Here is a 12,102-nt window from a genome sequence, read left to right as displayed (position 1 = left end):
AGGACCTAATACAGATTCTTCCCTAGTGCCTTCAGAGGGCATGTGGCCCTCTAGACACCCTGAACCCAGACTTCCAGCCTTCAGAACCACGAGACAATAAATTATTGCTTAAGCTACTCAGTTTGTAGTACTTTGTTACAGAAGTCCTAGCAAACTAATACAGCCATCTGACTCATACTGTTGAAAATTATTATTTTCACTGATGTCTATTTCTCTGCTGCCCAGGAGGCCTATGTCAACTATCCAGAAGAGAAACTGGCACCTCTAGAGGACTGAATTTCTGCCCCTTCCCTACTCCAACCCTGAGATCCACTGATATGAGCTGGTATGTTTGGGAAACTTAAGTCCAACCCTACTCATTCATTCTACCTCCCAGAATATAACTGCAGTTTTAAAGGATATCACTGGGTAAATGGCTTTAATAAATAAAATTCATTTGAAATCTACAGTGTGTGGTTTGCAAATCAGCCTACACTGTACATTAAACTGCTACCTTCTCTACCCATTTGGTTGGAGCATCTTTAAAGGAATCTGGCCCTGAAGATTCTGAGGACAAACCTATCTGTGGACCCACACAACCTGAAGCTGAAGGTTATATGTACAAGTCAACATGCTAATAACTATTAAAGTTATTTGCATAATTTTCATACCAAACGAAGCTGTTAATCTTAGCTTTTTTCACATTATGCATATGCACTTTCCTTCATTATTTCAAGTTATTTTGAGGAGTACGTCTCTAGGAAATATTTATGTCTACACATAAAATTATTCTGGAGCAAAGAGGAAACAATCTTCAATTTGAATTAACCTTGAAAATATCAATCTTTCGGGATCCCTGGGTGGCGCAGCGGTTTGGCGCCTGCCTTTGGCCCAGGGCGCGATTCTGGAGACCCAGGATCGAATCCCACATCGGGCTCCCGGTGCATGGAGCCTGCTTCTCCCTCTGCCTATGTCTCTGCCTCTCTCTCTCTCTCTCTGTGACTATCATAAATAAATAAAAAAAAAAAAAAATTAAAAAAAAAAAAAAAAAAAAAAAAAAAAAAGAAAATATCAATCTCTCTTTCCTACTTGAACACCACCAATATACAGGTTCTGATGTACAATCTGAGGCAAATCCAAGGAACTACTCTTTTTTTTTAAGACTATCTATTTATTTATTTATTTATGAAAGTGCATGAAGTGGGGACAAGCAGCAGAGGGAGAGGGAGAAAGAGAATCTCAGGCTGACTCTGTACTGAGTGTGGAGCCCGAAATGGGGCTTGATCTCACGACTCTGAGATCATGACCTGAGCTGAAACCCAAGAGTTAGACGCTTAACCAAATGAACCACCCAGGTGTCCTAAGAACTACATTTTTTAATATCTCTGATTGATTTAGACACTGTCTTCATTTTGATTAGGCTAATTAAAATGTTCAAATTTTGACTAACATGAATATTAATTAATTTAATAATTAGCTAAAAAGTATAGATAAAACCAATCTAAATGGAAATAATAGCTGAAACATATAGAAGCTCTGTTCTATTCAGAATGCCTAAGGTATATTAGCAATTTTAATTCTTGCACATTATGATTTAGATATTCTATCCCTAGTTACAAATGAGGAGAGTAAGCCACCACTGAAAGGATAAGTACTTTGCTCAAGATAACATAACTATTAAATGGTGGAATCAGAATTTTAACCCTTACCTCTTATGCCATTACACAAGTTAATAATATGGGTAGAATTTTGTGTAAATTAAGTTAGGCTTTCTAAAGTTATTGACAAAAACTCTGCTTCTTGCAATAGCAGTTAACATTAACCAGATCTTTCTGGCTAGTAAATTCAAGCATTCTTTTACTTATCAAAGCTCTCCAGGAAAAAGTAGGGGGCAGGTTAGGAATGTGTGTTATGTCTCAAAGCAGGTCACAAGTGAATGCAACTACTAATGTAACATTAAGCTATGGATTGATAACTACCTATAGGTAACCACCTTCAATATTTAGAAAGTAAATACAATACTGGCAAATATCTATGAGATTTAACTACCAATAGTCAAATTTAATGACCATAGTAGCACAAATAATTTTGACATGTAGATAATGGCAAAATAGTTTTTATTTAACTACAGAAAATAGGTGAGTTCTTTCATTCACTTCTTTAAATTATGTTCTAACACTAAGCATTAAAATCCATTTGTGTTTTCTTCAAACATATCAAGAAACAAACAGAAGCATTGATGGCAATTGTAGAAGGTTGATTTTTTTAAAAAAGGTTTTATTTATTTATTCATGAGAGACACAGAGAGAGAGAGAGAGAGGCAGAGACATAGGCAGAGGGAGAAGCAGGCTCCATGCGAGGAGCCTGACGAGGGTCTCGATCCCAGGTCTTCAGGATCATGCCCTGGGCGGAAGGCAAGCACTAAACCTCTGAGCCACTGGGGCTGCCCCTAGGAGGTTGATTTTAAGTTGATTTTCAAAAGTGCCGCCAAGTAGATAGATACTCCATGAAACTAATTTAGTCATACATTAAATATTTTTTGAGCACATAGTTACTGTCCCAGGCTTTGGGAATGCAGTTGCAAACAGATTCACAAAGTCACGGCCTTTTCAATTTAACTACTGTAGTGAGAAGGACAAGAAAAAGTAAAGAAAAACAAGATAATTTCAGATACTGATAAATTATATGAAGAAAATAAAAGAAGAAGATAGATTTAAGGAAGACCTCTGTGGGAGTGGGCCATAGACTGAGCTAAGGTTGTTACAAAAGGCAAAAGAAGTAAATGAATGCTAATGCCAATCCTTGATGCCAATTTCACATAATTGACGCACATGCTTATTTTTTTTTAACTCTTCATATTTAATTAAAACTATTTAAGCTCCTGGGCTTGAAGTAAGTGCCTCCAAATTCTCACTGCTGGCACACCTGAGATGGAATTAGCTTCAAAGTATTTGAAATGTGCAGGGAGGAGGGTGGACGATGTTCAGAAAAGAGTTCCAAAAAATTGGAGATGGCCTTTTAGATGCAGGTAGTAGTAAGAGAGAGGACATCTGGATGCCACATGGAACACCTTACAGAGTCTAGCCTGGTTCTCAAGTTATTTGAGTCTTAAAGAGAAGATGATGCACTGTGACAACAACCACTTACTGGCAAAGATGGCTAAAAATAACTGGAAAAAATCCAATTCTAGTTTAATATATGTCATTAGAATTATAATTTATTGATGTTACCATTATTTAATGTAATATAATTTTAATTAAAGATATCAGAAAGAAGTCTAACCCTCACCAAAGGATTCACACACATTATTCTTAATATTAAAAGAGAATCTTAAAAATGTGTGAAGGGAGTGCAGGTTAGCATGCATCTTCATGATAAAAGATCTTAAAGCCATAGCACCACTGACTATCCATCTATTGTCCCATAACCACCTCAACTTCCAACATTTTGATACAAATATTTCCTTAATATCTATGCTTATATAATCTGAAATTAACACAATAAAATCTTGCAAACCTTGATATTCTTATTAACCCCTGGATTTAATTTAAGGAATTGACCACTCTATAAAAGGGATCAAATTTTATTCCAAACTACTAAACACAACGAATGCAGCAAATTTAGCAATAATGATCATGATCAACCTTGAAAATTAAAAAATATTAAAATGGAAAATTTTATTAAATTAATTTTATTAATTTATTAATTAATAAATTAATTTAATTTAATATTAAAATGATAAATTTTATGGTCTATGTATTTTACCAGAATTTGAAAAGAAATGGGCCTTATGCTTTGAGAGATTTTAAACAAGCAAAAAAGCTTAATTTATAATGTATACACTTTAAGACATTTTGAGTAAAATTAAAAACAGATTATTTTCAGAAAACAGTTTAATAATTTTAACTTTTATTTTGTCAGCATATTTTTAAAGCCTATGAGATTTCAGAGAGTTCACATAATTTTTCTGAAAAGATACATATATACAAAAATGTAATTTAAAATGGAATAAAGTTAAACTCCCACTTTCAATGAATCCAAATTAAATAATATTTAGATAATTAAATTAAATAAGGTTTAAAGATTTTGAAGCCACAGTTTTACGTTTGACTTTGTCTTTGTTTCCAACAAAAATCAATTTTGGAGAGGGCAACTTTTAAATAACAAGCATACCTTGAAAGTGTATGTTTCATGAAAAATAAGATGGTTCCATGTGGTTGAACTTTAAAATATAAGCTCTATATGGGAATTCTTTAGAACTTTAAATTTGTTTTCCACAAATATGGGACTGGCTTCTGTTGCTTTTGTGGACTAAGGAAATTGTTGTAAGACATCAAAGTAACACATTCTAAATAAAAATTAAACAAAAAATATAATTGTGCAAGTACCTCCCAATCACTTTTCCAATTTCACCATTCCAATCCCCTCAATTTATGGAGCATCTAATAAACTAAAAGTACACCACAGAGAGAAGTGAAATGCTACCCTGACAGATGGGAGTAGCTCAAGTTCATTCTTGGCACCTTTCTATGAATTGAAATACTTCTTTTTTTCCTGTAGCGAAAAGAGCCATGAAACCCCACTGACCTCACTGAACCCCACGTTGTTACTCTTGGAATGCTCCTATTAATCAAATCCTGCAAAATTTCACTTGATCTGAAGAAGTTAAGCCCAACGACACCCTCTTTGAAAGAAAGGCAAGAAATTCCAAACTTGGCATTTTCTCCTTGAGTATTTACAGAGACACACTACTTTTAAAAGTTTAAAGAGTTTACTATTAGAAGGAAATGGGAAATAAAATACAAAAATCAAAATTTACTGAATGCGGAGACCTTAACTTCTCAAAATACTTTTGCCACCTGAATCAAAACAAATCGCTTTTTTTTCTTAATGCAAAGTTCTATGAATGCAGCTACAAAAAAAGTAAAAGAAGAATTCTTTTCCTTACGAATCTTAGAGGTATAGCAACTATCCCTCATTTCTTTTTTTTTTTTTTAAGATTTTATTTATTTATTCATGAGAGACACAGAGAGAGGCAGATACACAGGCAGAGGGAGAAGCAGGCTCCCTGTGGGGAGCCCGATGTGGGACTCGATTCAGGACCCCGGGACGACAGCCTGAGCTAAAGGCAGACGCTCAACCATTGAGCCACGTGGGCTTCCCCCATTCTTCATCTCTGAAGAGATGCTAAGTCAATGAGGTGAAGTTCATAGGGAAGCAGAAAAATAGAGCCATGTGCTTGCTAATTTTCTAATCTCAAGTAAAGATCCACAACTACTTATGGGTTGAAGGCAAAATAAAAACTGAGTTTTACAGATGCAAACAAAATAGAATACAAGATGCAGTATAAAAGAGGACAAGGGTTTAATGAATGATTAGAAATATATAATGAGCTAGGAAGAGACAGTAAAAGACACCATACTCAAGATGCTCTGGCTTCATCAAACAGGTGTGTAAGTGACACCCATCACATGTGATTTATCTGAGGGATCAGGACACCTTCATGAAGTCCTTCATGCGAACACTGACAGAAGTAACACTGACTGCCTCACAGATAGGAGAAACACCTCAATAATCCAGACACTGGCAAAGTTTTAAAGGTTCTTACCAAGAAAGAAAAACTTCTACATGAGTTCTCCCCATGACTGTGTTGTTAGGGAACACTTTAAGGTAGGGAAGTAGAGAAAGAGAAGGTAATTACTGATTGGGTTTTGTTGGTAGGGAGTCAGACTTCAGTGGGAAAACTAATCCTTCCACCCAGCAGTTTCCCATGTCTAGGAATTTCTACCAGAAGTTTTACTTAGCCTCATATTTATGAGCACAGTCTGTGAACAGTGGTCCTGGAGTGATGAAGTAGTTAAGCCTCAAGGAGCCTGCACACAGAGGCACTTCCTGCTAGTTGTGCCAGCAAGGAAGAATCAAGAGTATATAACTGTGAGCAGCAAGAAATCCCCAAAATGATTCTCTTTACCCTCAGACTAGAAAAGGGAGAAAACCTTCCCCGGCCCTGAAGCACACTTGGGAGTTACAGGAAAACAACACACGGAGATGTTGTTCTCAAGAGAGAAAGTGGTAGCAATGGCAGGAGGAAGCAAGTATCTGAGGACACCAAATCTCTTGAGTTTTCCTAAACTAAAGGACAATGTTGGTGTTCACATTTAACAGAGGTAGCTATTCATAATATGTAGAAATGTACTAAATAGATAAAGATGTTGAGATGAAAACTGTTTGCCTGGGCCACTTCCATTTTTGAAGATCTCAGTATCAAAAAACAAATGAAGAAGGATATAAAGCAAGTTACTAAACAATATTTTAAATAATCCCTCTTGTTAGTCTTTGTGACTGTATTACTAATTCATTTGGTTTATGATGCAACTTTCCAAGATGACTGTCACCACTCCCTCACTCTTCCCACAGTGCCTCTATCTGCCCTCTGACAAACCCTGATATAAGCATTATAGTTTTTGCATTAAAAACTACAACCTTTGATATTTTTGAAAAATATTAAAAATAGATAATAACACTACTAATGAAAATCAAAATAGATGTCTCTCCCTCTCTCTAAGTTGTTATATATGCTTGTCTAGTACTAACTCAAAACCAGGAGGAACAAAGTACAGAAAGGGAAAAAAAAAAGGAAAGAAACACTACATTCCTATGATGTGGTCAGTGTTCAAAACTGATCTGAAATGTCAAAATAACACAGAGAACAAAAGTCATGTAGTTCAAGACTTTATCTATGAGTGACTTCTTAGAGGAAAATCTAAGGCTCTGAAAGTGTGATGCTGAGAATATAATTTATTTCTATGCAGATTTTACACTCAACTCTTCTGTGAACTCTTAGTTTATCTGCAGGTAAGAGAACATTCAATATGGCCTAATGTTTGTTAGTAATTAACCACTTAGAAAATAAATAGAGCAAAATAAGCTCTTCCTCTCAACACAGGAAAGTTATCTAATCCTTATAAAAATGTGAAAAACATGCCTCAAATTTTCATTTGTGTTCATAATTACCTTGCTAATTGTCTATTTGTATTTATTAATAATTGTTAATCCTCTTATTATTGTTTATAATTATAGTTACTGTTTTTGTAAGTTTGCACAAAAATATTCTAAAAAGAATAAATTCCTTTACAAAAAGAGAAACAATGGATAAAATGCAAGTATAACCAAACTATTATATACCAATCCTTTATTTTTAAACTGATCACAGGTATTTACTAAAAAAATTAACTGTTTCCTAAGACAATGATTTATTGCTACCTTCAAACAACAGTGTGCAAGCAAGCCTGGAACAGAAGGGCCAACACAGCCGGTATCTATTAACACGGAAAGTTGGTTGGAACTGTAGGCAAGTAATTAACCTTCTGGCCCAGAGCTTTAAAACCCCAAAAGCAGTTCCTAGAATTTCTTTCATAATTTATGAACAACTGATGGAATTCATGTCACAGTCCATGGATTCCCTTGCGGAATTAACCCCAGCTCTCACTGACCCTAAGAAGCTATAAACCAACAGGAGAATGTGCTCTACTATGCCGACTGACCCACAGAGTGCCATCCCTGTCACTGTAGCATAGGAAAGTGGATGATAAATTACAGAGCTGCCTGCCAGGCACAGACCTAAAAACTCGCCTTCAGCGACAATGATGGTGACACACAGGACATGCACCCTCACTCACCCCACACCAGCCCTCCTCAACGTTCTACAGATGATCTGTATTCTGCTGCTACAGGTTATAAAAAGATGATGATGATGACACTAGGAACAGAAGGTCATACCATATATCAAGGGATGCTGCTTGACTGTGGTAAATACATGCAAGAATAATGATGGCAAAGCACATGGCAACCATAGCAGCAATGGCTAATACTAGCACATGCGCACACTGGGCGAGGCGCTATGCAAGGTTCCTGATGGAGACCTTCATTTGTCCCTCAAAGCAGTACCACGACATTGGGACTATTCTTACCCTTTATCTTTAGGTGGGGAAAGTATGCTTTGAAGAGGTGAAGCAACTGACTAAAAAGCTCATGCAGGGAGGATTTAAAATAAAATGGAATTTGAAAGCCTATCCTATGACTCCAGGATCCATACAAAGGATAGGAACTAGGTAGTTAATAACAAGAAGTGGAGATAGTTGACTTTGTGGTGGGAAGGTTTCTCCAGAAGTGGAATTAAATAACAAACTACAGACCCTCAAGCTTCAAAGTCGAGATTATTAACCTCAATTGGTTGATATATCAACCAGAAATTATCATCAAACATCATGGAAGGAATATGTAAGTCCAATGTTAATAGTAAAAATTAGAATAAGAACTTAAAATACCAGCAATGTGTATACTGAACAAAGTTTAAGCCTTAGTTTAGCTCTAGAGGAACAATATATAAGCAGTGAAACCTTAGCAAATCACTGTATTTTGCAGGGCATGGGTTCAATTAAGAGGTTTAAACCAGCAAATTTATTAAATTCATTTCTATTCTAAAAGTGAAGAGTATTTTATTTTAATAATCTATAAAAGCAAAAGCCATGTGCATACTTGCTGTGAATGTACTTATTCTAATCACCTAATTATGAAGAATGAACAGACTTTAGAAGGTGGATACAAAGTTTGTAAAAAACATTTTCCAAGTTAATGAAGAAAAACAAACTTGTTAGACTTCACCCTAGAGTACAGAATGGTGGTAATGGGAAGGAGTTGGGAGAGGGGGAGGGGAAAGAAGGTGAAGCAAGTATACAGCTGGTTGGCTACTTATGGTAGTAAAGGAGAAAACCAATCAAAATGTGAATTGGAGGAGTTTTTTAAATGTTTTTTTTTTTTTTGAACACTGCTAACAAAAAATTACAACAGAGACATAAATACTAAGACTCCTCCCAGAACTAAGGTAGTAATCAAATAGCTAAGTTACCATTGTCTTATAGAGTGACCATTAGTCATGAGACAATAATAATAATAAGACCTGTTCTAAGAAAATTAATATGAAGGAATGCCTTTCATACTCCCCAAAGCAATATTACCACTATGTTAAATAGGAAATGATGAAAGATACCAGTTGGCAAAGTGGAAGGAGGAAATATAGATAGGAGTCCTGTTTTGTCTTCATAAAACTTACTGTTATTTGATGTTAAAAGGAAGAGAATGGCTTCCCAAAATACTGATGTATAGTTTGATACAATAAAAACAAAATGAAATAGACTCCTTCAACATAATGGAAAAACCATGATAAGACTATCATTACCTCTATAAAAACCTTATCACATTGCAGTATATTCAAATGTACATCCATCTCACTAAAAGTCCCAACTATCAATAATAATAATTTCCTAGAAGTAAAAAAGTAATCCATCTAGCTATATGACATCCTGAAAAATGTCAAACTATGTAAATATCAAATGTTTTTCTGGAAAACAAAACTATGGAGTCAAAAAAAATATCAGTGGCTGTCAGGCATTGACGATTGGGGGATAAATAGGCAAAGCACAGAGGACTTTTACGGCAATGAAAGTACTCCATATAATAGCATATTATTGAACACATATTACACATTTGTACAAATGCATAGAATGTACAACACCAACAGTGAACCATAATGTGAGCTATAGACTTTGGATGATTCTAATGTGTCAATGTAGGTTCATTAATTGTAGAACATACGCCATTTTGGTTGGGGATTTTGATAACAGGGGAGAGGATACATGTGTCAGGGAGAAGCTGATGGGCAGGGGAAATTTCTGTATCTTCTCTTCATTTCACTGTGAATCTAAAACTGCTTTAAAAATAAAAGCAAAAAAAAATCCGAGAAATTAAATTTAATCATCATTTTTTCTGTATGTTATTGTCCACTGTAAAGTCGACTCAGGAGACAATAAACACATGAATGCTACACACACACACACACACAGACCCTTCCATTTGACTCTAAAAGATAAAACTTCCATAAAATTAAAATAATATGTGACTTTTAGAATTTCATTCCTTCATCTTTTATACTGGATAACTTACAGAATTTGTATAATTCTTGTGGTAATTATAACAACTGTACAGTACTTGTGTAGCTGTACATCAAAAGAAGAAGAGATAACACAAAAATAAGATAGAATTTGAAGTTAAAAGATTTGGATCTTACTACCTTGACTAGACCGGTCATTTGCTTTGCTGAATCTCAGCTTCCTCATCTAGAAAATGAGAATGGTCTTAGAAACCTATCACACTAGGTGGAAGGATTAACTCAGATAGTATTTGAAAGAGCTTCTCCCCTTCAGTAAACTTGATTAAAAACCTGAGCCTGACCTGTCCTGCCCATCAGCTCAGAATCTAGTCATGGAGCAGATATGCAAAGTAAGTATAAAATCATAATTGAAAAGACATATTTCTGTAACAGTAAAAAAGTGGGATCCCCAAATATCTACTAGATGAAAGGCTACAAATAACAAGAGACTATAATATACTACACAATTGTTTGTAATTATTCCAGTTCCTGTAGAGTGGACCTTGTCAAACAAAATGGATAGGGGATTTGTCAGGGCCAATTTACTCTACCTTTTTTCTAATAAGAATTTGAAAACCTAGGCAATTCCAAGTTAAAAGGAGTTATAGTAGATTTAGCGCTAGTGGGCCAAATATTGTTCTTTATTCCTTCATTTAAGTACTGTAATTTTATATATATTGGTGAGCTAAATCTTAAACCATGCTGTTAAGTATTCTTTGTTATACAATTGTTTCCAACAAATAGCATGATGAAGCAATGAGGTAAAGAATGGAAAGGAGAGCAAAGGGCCCAATTTCATATTGAGGTAGGTCTGGCTAATAAAGTGAGGAGTTTAGCAATTTTATTCTTCGATTCGAGCATTTTTCAAAGTGAATTCCATGACTTTATAGTTATTTTATGAAAAAGTGATTTTATGGTTGATTCAAATCATAGTTAAATCCAGGACTTCTCACTATGAAGCCAGCATTCCTTCCACTAACCCACAGGTTCTGTGATGTATTTGTAGATTCTTTTGTTTATTCAAGAAGCATTCGCTAGGTTCTTTCTCTATGCCAGGCAGTTCTCTGAATAGTAAACAAGTAAGGTGTCAGAAGATACGGGCACAGCTCTAAGGGAACAGAGAACCTATGAGTGACTCAAGAAGTATGAGTGCTTGGAAGCATGCTATGTTGAGAGAAGTACAAGATGGAACACATCAACTTAATGCGGTGGGGGTAAGGGATGGTCAGGTAGCATACCACGGAGAAAGTAGCATTTACTTGAAGACTGGCGGAAAGTGAAAGGAGCCAAATAAGTGAGCTGGAATGTCAACTGGGAGAGGAATTGGTAGTTGATGAGTCGCGTGATAGGTAAGGGCTGGTCATTTTGCACAAAACGAGGGGAAACCACTGTAAGATGTATAGTAGGGTAACAGCAGGACTAGGTAAGCCTTATCAACTCCTTAAACCTTCTTTTGTAAAGAATACATATACTTTACAATGTATTTTTTAAAAACTTCTAAAAACTCTATACCAATAGCAAATTTCATGGAATTCCCTTTTCAAGAAGATGACTAAGCATGCGGTAATTAAGTTCTGCTTATTCAGGAGAATCTGAGTTCTCTCTGAGCGGCATGACTATAAGCGACAAAACAAAACAAGTCTGTTTATATTCAAAGAATGAAAGTCTTCCTGTTGAAAGAACTAGGCTTTGAGGGACATGTGAAGAAGATGTAAGCTGTGAAGCTGGATATTCAGGAAACGGTTCTTAGTGGCACTTAGCTGGCATCTGCATCCCTTCAGTTGTTCTTATTGGAATAAAACACTCACATACTTTTAATTATGAAAATTTTTAAACATGGAGAAAACTTGGAAAAATAGTACAATAAGTATTATATACCCATACTTGGGTTTAATGTCACCATATTTGCTTTTCATTCTCATTTCTCCCTTTTATAATCACATTCTTTTGCACTTCTTTCTGTTGGTCCATTTGAGAATCAGTTGCAAAAACATTTTGTACCTAAATAATTTAGCATAAATCTAATAATAGCAGTGACCTGCATAATCATAATATTAATGTATTTTAAATATTTTGTTATTCAAGAAACTTATTATATTAAAACACAGAAAATCAGGAAGATAGTACTGGAAGTC

At 35.2% G+C, this 12,102-nt stretch overlaps 1 protein-coding gene and 1 long non-coding RNA gene across 11 annotated transcripts in view; one reads left to right on the top strand and one right to left on the bottom strand.

The window, feature by feature from the left end:
* Positions 1 to 446, top strand: part of LOC140611742 (uncharacterized) — a 29,426-nt gene extending 28,980 nt beyond the window's left edge. The window contains exon 4 of the long non-coding RNA XR_012012880.1: positions 226 to 446. This is a non-coding gene — a long non-coding RNA (uncharacterized lncRNA). The remainder of the gene's footprint in view (positions 1 to 225) is intronic.
* PRDM5 (PR/SET domain 5) overlaps positions 1 to 12,102 on the bottom strand; it is a 200,509-nt gene that overhangs the window by 49,223 nt on the left and 139,184 nt on the right. The window lies entirely within an intron of this gene.

This window comes from Canis lupus, chromosome 20 (genome assembly GCF_048164855.1).
Source record: "Canis lupus baileyi chromosome 20, mCanLup2.hap1, whole genome shotgun sequence".
Taxonomy (NCBI): Eukaryota; Metazoa; Chordata; class Mammalia; order Carnivora; family Canidae; genus Canis; species Canis lupus.
Note: the sequence above shows the minus strand (reverse complement) of the source record. Positions and strands in the feature narration are given on the sequence as shown.